The sequence below is a fragment of the Ambystoma mexicanum genome, chromosome 3p (genome assembly GCF_040938575.1).
Source record: "Ambystoma mexicanum isolate Mex_15411 chromosome 3p, UKY_AmexF1_1, whole genome shotgun sequence".
NCBI classification, from domain to species: Eukaryota; Metazoa; Chordata; class Amphibia; order Caudata; family Ambystomatidae; genus Ambystoma; species Ambystoma mexicanum.
Window position 1 is genome coordinate 171,426,391 of NC_090925.1, and position 11,952 is coordinate 171,438,342.

At 44.5% G+C, this 11,952-nt stretch overlaps 1 long non-coding RNA gene across 1 annotated transcript; it reads right to left on the reverse strand.

Annotated features, from left to right (window-relative positions):
- Positions 1 to 4,093: 4,093 nt before the first annotated feature.
- LOC138579510 (uncharacterized) lies at positions 4,094 to 5,043 on the reverse strand. Its single transcript, XR_011304030.1, has 3 exons — positions 4,916 to 5,043; positions 4,681 to 4,819; positions 4,094 to 4,557 (listed from the first exon to the last, which is right to left on the reverse strand). It is a non-coding gene; the product is annotated as an uncharacterized lncRNA (long non-coding RNA).
- Between the last annotated feature and the right edge of the window lie 6,909 nt (positions 5,044 to 11,952).

An 11,952-nucleotide genomic window follows, 5' to 3' on the forward strand; every position in this document is an offset into this window, starting at 1 on the left:
CTCTATTCCTTAGTCGTCCCATCCACTCGTCATCTATTGTTCCTAGCGAGCATGCACCGTCCAGCTCCTCGCTTTCCCCTCCTACTGCCATACTCAACCTATCACTCTCATCTATTTCGCCTCGGACATCACATAGCAGGTCCTCTCTGATCCCTGTCTGCCGTGATACATCACCGATGCTCCCCTCTGGTGTTTCCACCTGTATTATTCTTGTCGGTTCTTCCTCAATTCTGAACAATATTTCACCCTTTTTCCATCCTTCCTCAATTTGTCTACTTTCACTTGATGTTCTGGATACACTTCCTGATCGAGTGGGAGTGCATGCTGTACGCTCACATATGTCTTTTATTCTTGAGAGTTCATCCTTTGCTATCGAGAGCCTCGATTCTAAATCGCTCGTTAGCTTTTCTATGTCCCCTCTCTGCGTGCTTGTCTGGGCACGCTCTCTAGTGCTTTCGTATGGTGGGGGGGCTGTTGGTCTTAGGGGTGTAGTAGTTGTAGGGGGAGGCACATAAGTAGGATCACTATACCCTGCTGCGGGGGCTGGTTTATGTAATATCGGGTACAAACTAATCACCTCCGCAGGTTGTTCTGTATTTAGCTGTTCCTTTTCCTCTCTTGGAATCATCAGTGGGTTATCTGTGGTGGAAGGTAGATCAATATTTGGTGCCGGAGCTTTGGGTGGGGGTATTTCCTCAAATAGTCTCCAGAGATCTAATATCTCCTTCCTGTTTTGCCACTGTTTGCCCTTATACTTGAGGTGAATGCACGTTCGTACCATATCTAGAACGCTTTTTTCAAAAGACCCCCCCTCAGGCCAAATCTGGGGCAATCCTTCCCCTTTTAATTCTGTTACCCATTGATCGTGGTATTTCTTGATTCGTTCAGCGTATCCCGGTAAGCTCGTACACATATGTGACAAGGGAGTTTCTGCCCCCATATTCTAAATCAATAGCACTGACCGTGTTCGCCTCCTTTACTTTTGATTACGTATAGATATGTCTAAGTATATTTTTATGGCCCAGACAAGAGCGGACTTCTCAATGATATCACGCAAGTTAAATTCACTACTAACATTCTTTCTTACTCGCCATTCCTCATTGTCTTCGCATCCCTGTTCAATCCCGCGCAATTTTCATTCACAATCAACCACCTGCTAGTTATGGTCCACACTCTCTGGCACCCCCTCGCGATCAGTCGTTCTTCTTCACTATTCACACGGTGCGCGCACCCCTCACAATGCTTTCCCACTCACACCTCGCTTTTTTCCTCCCTTTCCTTCCTGTCCAGCTGTCCCTGTTGTTCTACTCGGGTAACTAGATACCCGTCTGCATATGCCAGTATTTTTGATCCCTATTTCTGCTGTTTTCCCCCCTGTCTTGGTATTTTATGTTAATCAGTTCACCCCAGGCTCACTTTTAGTCCAGACCCTTACCCTCTGAGCAAAAGAATAGAAAGAAATAGCAAATACTAAAATATACTCTGTGTCTTCCCTTGCCAGACACTAATAACTTATTTTTCACTTCTTTATATATTCCCAGTACTAGTTTAGATAGCACTATGCGGCGCCGCCTTCCACCCCCTCTCGGAGCTAGGTTTCCGTCACTTCTACTTCTTCATTTACTTCTTACTCCTAATGGCCATATGCAAAGAAAAAGATAAAGAAATTTTCAAGACCCGTCTTTAGTAGACCCCCGTTATTCTTCTCCTCTACCTGTCCCCGTTCTTCTGTTCACAATTTCCCCTCCCTTCCCCTTTACGATCGCTCGCACTCGGTACTCACGTGCCCGTCTTGAACCGATAGTCTCCGAAACTGGGTCCGTCCAGGCAGTGTCACCGGTAACTCAACGGTCAGCCCCTGGCTCCGGCGAGCGGCACTCAAAGGGGATTTTTTTCCAATCGGGATCCCGTACCCTTTCTCATTGAGTGCGCACTTCTTATTGTGCCGGTCGCCGTTGGCGGGCAGCCTCCCGGAGCCGGCTCACCGTGCGTATCCCTTCTCGACCGGAGATTCTCGTGCCAAAAGGGGGTCGTTAAAAGGAGTTAGGAAAAATAATTTGGAGACATCACGTCGGGGTCACCACTGAAAGGAAGCGCCCCCAATTTCAGCACGATCCTCCCCGCAATGAGAGACAATAAGAGACTCTCCCGTAATGGGAATAAGGCCAAGACAGAGTGCGGGTGAGCGTAAGTGGGAGTTTATCCAAAGAATAGGGCATGCAAAGAACTCTGCAACCTCCGAGAGCGCTCTGTCTGACAATCGCAAAGACAGGCGTATTTCTAATACAAAAAACGTCATCAGAACCTACACACTATAGGGGGCACAAGTTAATTGGGATTGGGTGGCGTCGACTAACTATAGGTGTTGCTGCAGCGTGGTTGGTCTTGGCGTGAGGACGTCACTGGTCAGCCTCGTGGGTTGGGTTGGGCCTGGCAGGCCAGCTTGAGGTCATCCGAGCGGTGTTGGTATGCTGGGGCAGCCTGTGACAAAGATGAATACCTTTCCTGACTCGTTTGCCCTAGGCCATGCACACTGCAGTTATTCAAGAAACGACATTTAAGTTCATCAATAAATCGCTCAGCAGTTTATCTTATAAAATAAACTCAACACATGAGGAATGCACCTCGTGAGAGGTCTGGTGGTTGTCGGTTGGGGTGAGATTTACCTGTGTCCTATTGACCGGTATTTTAGGTCGAGGGGCTGGGCTCTGGGGCCTGAGCCGAATGATACATGTCTGTCTGCTGCGTTAGAAGTTATTATATAAATGGGTCTCTGTGTCTTGTCCCAGCGTTGGGGGTCGTCTTTGCACGGGGTCATGATTCTTGGGGTGGTCTAGGGGGATTGTGGGATTTACGAGAGGGTGCTGGTAGATCTGTGGATTCAAACGTGGGTTTATTACCGTGCTGTAAATAACACAGGTGGCGGGCTGTGGCCTTGGGTGCGGTACCGGGGCCTCTGACTCTCTGAAGCGGCTCCAGCTTGGTTGGGGGAGGTGAGGGAGCGCGGCACATGCCTTAGCTTCTTCATCTGGCAGGCTTCGTAGGGTGGGAGGGAGAATGGCCTTGCATATATTCACAAAGGTTTTTTCCTCGTGCGTTGCTGACTTTTGAATGCAGAACTTTTATAATGTTTTGCCTTATTTTGATCTTATTTAAACACACATCTATATTTCAATTTCGTTACACATTTCTTTAATACAGTCGGTCCGAGTACCTTTTCATTACATGGTATTGTATCTACTACAGTGTTTAAGTATTTATATACATTCGACGGTACATGAGGTAGAACTATATTATGGACCACAGAGATTGACGGTTGCCACTATGGGTGACTTAAGAAGACATATAGGGGTTCATGTGTCTACATATGACTTAAAGACACTTTCTCTGTGATCTAGCAGCATTAGTACAGTCACAATGTGAAGTCATATAAACATTTCACTTTTATGGCTAATTCACAGTTTGCAGATTCTGTTTAAGAAGAGTCGTTCACTAATACCACTACTTGAATTCATTTCTGCGTCGCCCTGGCCTTGCGGACCAGGTCACACGGGGTGCAGTATTACATTGTGGATAACAGACTGTTACAGTGTTAATATCTGGTGTTAGCTCGTACCCAACTTTCTCATGGGAACGCGCTCGCAGCGGAGCTGCCATGGTGCTGCGGCGGCAGAGATGCGTGAAAGGCCCTCCAAAGGTGGGGGCCGCGCTACAGTGTGCTGAACTCACGCCATCTTTGCTAGACAAGATGGCTTCTAGGCCTAACTGAATTTTGGTATATGCAGGGAACGGATACGTGTAGGCAATGTCGTCGGCGGGTGAACCCTCCTCCACCTGGGCCCGGGTGGCATGAGGGGACGCCCACCGAGTCATGGTCCTCACCTGGGGAGAAGGCTGCAGGTGAGGAGGGCCTCGCGGCCAGTCCTCCCCTACAGATCCCTTACTGCTATGTATCAAAATCAACATGATTAAATTGTTCAAAAAAGTACCAAACTCTGGTATCATGCATTTTTATGAAATTCTCTGAAAACAAAAAGGGCAAATTTCTAGAAAGTTATTTGAAATATTTATTATTTAGACAAAGAAAATCCTGATGAGCATAAAGGTTGTAATAACAAAGAAGTATAACAGAAATTGTTAAAACACTCACAGTTGTAATTCACAATTTTGTTTAAAGAACAGAAAACAATCAATTATTCTTTTTATGAGAAACAGAAAAAAATATTTTTTAAAATAGGTTCTTCTTTGTTGTAAAGTCACAAAGAAGAAATAAAAAAGGAATGGAGTACTAGTGGAGAGAAGATATATAGACGGTTCTTAAGGTAAAAAGTTCTTCCTTCTCTACACAGAACAACCGTATCCTCTCAAACTCTAACTCCAATATTCCTAATGACAGGTCTGCCTACGTGTAGGTGTCAAAAAAAATTTTCAAGAAAAATCAAGGTTGACATCATCACAACAACGTTTCGGCTGAAATGCCGCCTGTCTGGCCATAGTTTCTTTACATAGTTGAAAGTTGCCTTCCTCAGGGCGAAAGAACCTCACAACAGTTTAACCCTGTGGGGAAGCAGACATGAAAGAAAATGGAATTAAATTTAAAAGCATAATGGGAGTGAACTCCAAAATTTGAGTAAAGTTGCCCTTGTTGTTTAAAAGAGAATAAATTAGGAAATCAATTACCTCAATTTTGTAGGCTGTGGAAAAGTTAGAAATACAGGCGTGAAAACGGGCTCAGGGGCCCACAACAGTAATGCCTGAAGAGCGGAACCAACAGGGCCCTTGGTGTAACTGCATCGGGTCAGGTTGGAAAAAACAACAACTGAAAGGGAAGGGGGAACTTATCAGAATAAAAGTGAAGAAAAGTACAAATAGAGGTTATCCAAATGGGGAGAGGAGTATAGAGGTATGTACTCACATGTGGATTAAATCCTGTAACTAGATAGCATGCACAGTTGAAAGGTGCAGTCTGCGGAGTATATAGTGCGGAGAGCACATGCGTCGGGTAGGCTAGTGTGGTCCCATATCACTGGCATAAAAGGTGTACAGCCTCTGAAAAATAGAAAATGATGAAAAAGTGTTAGAGGGATGGACAGATATATACTGTAAACACTAAACTGTGTTTAAGAAAGAACCCACGAGAAATCGTGTTAGAAGAATGGACGGATATATGCAGTAAACACTAAACTGTGTTAAGGAAAGAACCCACGAGAAAATCGCGTCTTACCTATAACGACTTGACCAAAGTATAATGCAGATGTACGAGGGGAACAGCCTTTCTTGAAAACCTCTCGCAACACTCTGCAAAGCGAGCACGAATGTTCATATAGCCTAAAGAGGGCAGGAGGCCTAACTCGCCATTTCATTGGGCCTGAAAATAAGATGTGTGGATAGGCTGAGAGCTGCCCCACCTGCATGTCACTCACTTGGGTGGATACAAAAGGGCGCCATAACAGCGGCCTCTGTAATGTCAACTAAGAGAAGCTGCCGCGCCGGAAAGCAGACAGAAGCCTGCGGAGAAGCGTCCGGCTGGGGAGCAGAACACATGCTGCTGGAAGGAGGCAGCCGCCCGCAAGGCAAAACCCAGGTGTGGGATGGAAGCCAAAACATGTTAAATTGGACTGAAATCCTCATTAAGTCCATTAATGTGAGTGGATAAACGATGGATCCATCGAGCCAATTTCGCGGACGGCGTCGTCTGAACAGGTAGTTGAACAAAGCGACATACCAATTTTTAATCTTGCTAAAATTGATCTTACATCTCCTCAGATTAAAGTTCTCTCGAAAGGGCTTTCATTTGTGCCCTCACAAAAAACGGATTGGTTTGAAACAGAACTTGAGGTTCGCCGGTTCCTTAGAACAGTGCGCCTCAAAGTTTTCTTTAATGAACATGGAGGAAATGAGCAGGAACTAGACACTGGCTTACGAGCCCCTTCAACCTTCAAGCCCCAAGACAATGAAGTCACAAGAGAAATTTTGACCTTTGAAAAATGTGTCCTTCGAGATTTAGACAAACTCAAAAGTAATTCAAAACAGAAATCTCTTAGACATAATCTCTCTAAATTAGAAAACTCTGCTCTCACTGAACTATCTAACAACCCCTCCATTGTCATAAAACCTGCAGACAAAGGAGGTGGAATTGTAGTTATGTCTAAGGCTCAATATATCAACATGATGGACACGCTATTACAAGATGATGTCAGCTATAAGAAACTTAGGAAGGATCCCACCCGAGACATTCGCACAGAAATTGAAAGCGTAGTACAATTTGCTTTAGATCGCAAATGGATTACGGAAAAAGAATCTAAATTTCTCATTACCAGTCAAAGTCGTATTCCGACTATGTATTCTTTACCTAAGATACATAAAAATCAGGAAAACCCACCCGGAAGACCAATAGTGTCAGGCTGTGGTTCAATTTTAGAACCACTTTGCAAATTTATTGACGTATTTCTGAAACCTATTAGCGTAAAAACTGAGACATACCTCAGAGATACGACTGACACTATTACTATCTTTGAAAATCTTGAATTTGACAACACTACTCAATTACTGGTGACAATGGATATCCAATCCCTCTATACTAGCATCCCACAAGATCAAGCGATAGAATGCATGCGAGAAGTTCTCCTGGAATATGATTCTCAGGATCGCGTTCCACATAACTTCATCTTGGAACTTATGGCCATAGCTCTCAACAAAAATTATTTTGAATTTAATGGCCAGTTTTTCTTACAAGTAAAAGGTACGGCTATGGGGGCTGCTTTTGCGCCGAGCCTAGCGATTCTCCTTATGTTCAAATTTGAAACTCGTCACATTCTATCTTCCACCAATCCCTTCCGCTATTCTATAACCAAATGGAAGAGATATATCGATGACATCATATTTATTTGGACAGGTACCAAAGCCGAGCTAATACTCTTCTTTGAATGGTTGAATAACGTTGATCATAATATCAAGTTCACCATGGAGTCTAGCAATATTCAGATCCCTTTTCTAGACTTAATAATTAAAGATGATTTTGGAAAATTGAAGTGTTCGCTTTTCCGTAAAACCACAGCTCGTAATACTCTCCTACATTACTCCAGCAATCACCCTCGACATATTAGGGATAATCTACCCTATGGCCAGTTTCTCCGGATCCGGCGAAACTGTTCCGAGTTATTTGATTATTATGAACAAGCAGATAAGCTTAGCAGTCGCCTTAGAGACAGAGGTTATCCTAAACGATTGATCACACAAGCGTACAAAAGGGCTCGGTTTACTGACCGTGACAATTTGCTAACGCCCAAACAAAATTCCAATTCAGTACTGGATAAGAACAATTCACAGATGACATGTGTATTGACCCATGGGCCTCAGACCTTCGAGATTAAAAAACTCATCTCGAAATACTGGCCCATTGTCAAAATAAATCTGCCAGACACACCTCCTCCCCGCTTTGCTTTCAAGAGGGGCAGCAATATTCGTGACAAACTTGTGCACTCTTCCCTTAAGAAAGCCGCCCCTAGAATAGGACTGTGGGACCTGAGGACCACCACAGGGCATTTCCCTTGTGGATCTTGCTCTGTCTGTCAATTCACCAGGAAAATGAAGGAGTTCAAAATTGGGCCAAAAACATGGACATTTACCACTATGACAAACTGCAAAACCGCACATGTGGTATACTGCATCCAATGCCCGTGTGGCCTTCGGTATGTTGGTCAAACTTCACGACCGGTACATATTAGAATATCAGAACATCGATCTAGAATCAGGTGTAAAACACTTACCGCACCCCTAGTAAGTCACTACATTGAGCTACAGCACTCTGCTAATGACATATTATGGTGGATTCTGGATGTGGTCAAAAATACGCCCAACATAACCCACTGCCTCCTACAGAAGGAGGCTCGATGGATCCATCGTTTATCCACTCACATTAATGGACTTAATGAGGATTTCAGTCCAATTTAACATGTTTTGGCTTCCATCCCACACCTGGGTTTTGCCTTGCGGGCGGCTGCCTCCTTCCAGCAGCATGTGTTCTGCTCCCCAGCCGGACGCTTCTCCGCAGGCTTCTGTCTGCTTTCCGGCGCGGCAGCTTCTCTTAGTTGACGTTACAGAGGCCGCTGTTATGGTGCCCTTTTGTATCCACCCAAGTGAGTGACATGCAGGTGGGGCAGCTCTCAGCCTATCCACACATCTTATTTTCAGGCCCAATGAAATGGCGAGTTAGGCCTCCTGCCCTCTTTAGGCTATATGAACATTCGTGCTCGCTTTGCAGAGTGTTGCGAGAGGTTTTCAAGAAAGGCTGTTCCCCTCGTACATCTGCATTATACTTTGGTCAAGTCGTTATAGGTAAGACGCGATTTTCTCGTGGGTTCTTTCCTTAACACAGTTTAGTGTTTACTGCATATATCCGTCCATTCTTCTAACACGATTTCTCGTGGGTTCTTTCTTAAACACAGTTTAGTGTTTACAGTATATATCTGTCCATCCCTCTAACACTTTTTCATCATTTTCTATTTTTCAGAGGCTGTACACCTTTTATGCCAGTGATATGGGACCACACTAGCCTACCCGACGCATGTGCTCTCCGCACTATATACTCCGCAGACTGCACCTTTCAACTGTGCATGCTATCTAGTTACAGGATTTAATCCACATGTGAGTACATACCTCTATACTCCTCTCCCCATTTGGATAACCTCTATTTGTACTTTTCTTCACTTTTATTCTGATAAGTTCCCCCTTCCCTTTCAGTTGTTGTTTTTTCCAACCTGACCCGATGCAGTTACACCAAGGGCCCTGTTGGTTCCGCTCTTCAGGCATTACTGTTGTGGGCCCCTGAGCCCGTTTTCACGCCTGTATTTCTAACTTTTCCACAGCCTACAAAATTGAGGTAATTGATTTCCTAATTTATTCTCTTTTAAACAACAAGGGCAACTTTACTCAAATTTTGGAGTTCACTCCCATTATGCTTTTAAATTTAATTCCATTTTCTTTCATGTCTGCTTCCCCACAGGGTTAAACTGTTGTGAGGTTCTTTCGCCCTGAGGAAGGCAACTTTCAACTATGTAAAGAAACTATGGCCAGACAGGCGGCATTTCAGCCGAAACATTGTTGTGATGATGTCAACCTTGATTTTTCTTGAAAATTTTTTTTGACACCTACACGTAGGCAGACCTGTCATTAGGAATATTGGAGTTAGAGTTTGAGAGGATACGGTTGTTCTGTGTAGAGAAGGAAGAACTTTTTACCTTAAGAACCGTCTATATATCTTCTCTCCACTAGTACTCCATTCCTTTTTTATTTCTTCTTTGTGACTTTACAACAAAGAAGAACCTATTTTAAAAAATATTTTTTTCTGTTTCTCATAAAAAGAATAATTGATTGTTTTCTGTTCTTTAAACAAAATTGTGAATTACAACTGTGAGTGTTTTAACAATTTCTGTTATACTTCTTTGTTATTACAACCTTTATGCTCATCAGGATTTTCTTTGTCTAAATAATAAATATTTCAAATAACTTTCTAGAAATTTGCCCTTTTTGTTTTCAGAGAATTTCATAAAAATGCATGATACCAGAGTTTGGTACTTTTTTGAACAATTTAATCATGTTGATTTTGATACATAGCAGTAAGGGATCTACGGTGTTATTTAGGTTGGAGAGAGTCAGTGAGTGTTGGGTATTGGGTGAACTCACATTCAGCATGGAAGTGTTGCAGTGTGAAATGCATGGTTTGAATTGTTTGGGTAATGTCAGTGGTGTATATAGTTTTCCTTACATTGTTTTGGTTTGGTTTGGGTAGTTACCTGTCGTGGGAAAAGTTGAACACCCATGCGATTGTTCTAGAGTGAGGTAGCGCCTCGACTCTTTCAATTAAGGATGTTAGGATTTTCCAATTTCATGTGAGGGGATTGGTCTGGTTATAGGGGTTACCTGATTCCGGTAAAGGTTGAACAGCGATGAGGTTTTTCTGTGAGGGAGGTAGCGCCTCCTCTAGGTTTTTTTTATCCTTCTCATCACATTGGACAGTAGGTAGCTGGTGGTAAAGGGGTAGCTGGGGACGCCTGGTAATTACCCGTCGGTATTGAGTGCGGTATGTCCTGATGTGATGAGTAAATTGTTTTCTATGTTATTTGTGGCATCTATTGTGGATTTTGTTTTATCTATGGGTTCAACAGTTCGACTTGTGTGAGGATGCCATTCCTTGCAATAATATCGCTGAGTTTTTACCAGTCATTGATGTTGGCATTGGGAGTGCGTGGCCACTGCTCGCAATGGGTTTGGAAGGTTTGTACAACCTCGTCTGGTGTAATGCGTGTGGCGTTGAGTCCATGGGTGTTTGTGGTCTCAGTTATGTTTTGTGTTTCCACTTTGTAAATCCCTATTGGAGTGAGGTTGTGGTTGTCTTTTTGGAGGCTTTGAGGTCTCAGCTCTCTAGAGTGGCAATCTAGAGGCCTGCTGGAGTTCCAGGGTGGCAGCCTGGACACCCGCGTTGTTGCGGGGGCAGGTGATAGGAGGTGAAGCAGTTTTGTGGTGGTTTAGGAATGTAGGCGAAGTAGCCCAGCTTCAGGGTTGGCCAGGTCCTGGGGTGAGAGCCCAGTTGCTTGTTTGTGGCAGGAACAGGCAGATGGATGACAATATTTTGTTATTAGTACATGGAATGTAGTTTGTCAGGGTGTGATGTTTTGATGGTTGGGTTTGGCCGTGGAAGTGTCTGTCTGCCAGTTGAGTGTTACGTGTGCGTATATCTTGGAAGGTGGTAGTTGTGTTGTTCTGGTATGTGACTTGTTCTGTGCATGTATGGTTTAGTAAAGGAGGGAGGTGTGTTGTATTGTGCCTGTCTGAGGTGAGGTAGCTTGAGATGTCAGGTGGAATGTTTATGTGTGGATGATGGAATATTCTGAGTGAGTATTCTGTGTGGAGGTGGTTACAGCTGGCTGGCCCTGGGTGATGGGAGCCGGTGTTGTCACAGGTAATGTCCTATGTGTCTTTCATGTGGAACAGTAACAAGAAAGATGGAATAAACTTACCTGAAGAAATGTTAAACATGCTTTTTAACACTGGGTCCAAAATACCTTCAGCTATCCCTCTGCAAATACCTCCCCTCTCGAGCTCTTAGCTCCTCTACCTCCAACTCCCTCAGGGTCAGTCGTTTTTCAAAGAGATCTCTGCCTTTAGCTGGCGCCTCCCTCTGGAACAGCCTCCCTGCCACTGTAAAACTTGAGGAGAACCATCTCTGGTTCCGAAAGCACCTCAAGACCTTCCTCTTTTCTTCTGCCTTGGCTCCCCCTCTCCCCTGCTGATCTGTTTTCTCTTGGCACCGTGCACCTGGCCACCCTCTGTCCTCTGGGCCCATGTACCTGCTCACCCTGCCATTCTCCCGCACTGCCTCCGGGCCACCCCTTGCACTGGGGTCTGTATCTGTACCCATACAGCCCTCCCCTTTTTCTTCCTGCACTTATCAGACCTACCAGGTCTGCTGCCTTAAACCTAGCACTTGCACATTGCTGGCTGGCTGCACTAGCACTGTTTGTTGCCTTTATTATTTATTTATTGTTATTTATCTGTTTCTCCTCTGCTTCGCACTTTCCACTTCTCCCCTCTTCCATGCACTTTTCCCCTCCCCCTCTCCCATGCAGTTGCGCGTTCTCATTGTCACTGGGCCTAGTAAGATTGCTGTTTTGTTCTCCCCTGTTCCCCTCCCATGCCGCGCTCTGAAACACTCTGCAGGTAGAGTGGGAAGCTCTGTCAGTACACTGGGGCTGTCGTCTCTTCCATCTTTAAATCTGTAGGCACCCAGTTACAATAATCACTAACCACAAGCAACTATTATCAATCATGCATGGTTCTGCACCACAACCTCCCATTAGGCGTGAGAGATGGTTCCTCCAACTCCAGGATCACAGATTTTTGCTCCAGTTTCAGGCAGGTGCTGTAAATCCAGCGGACAATCGGTCCCGTCAT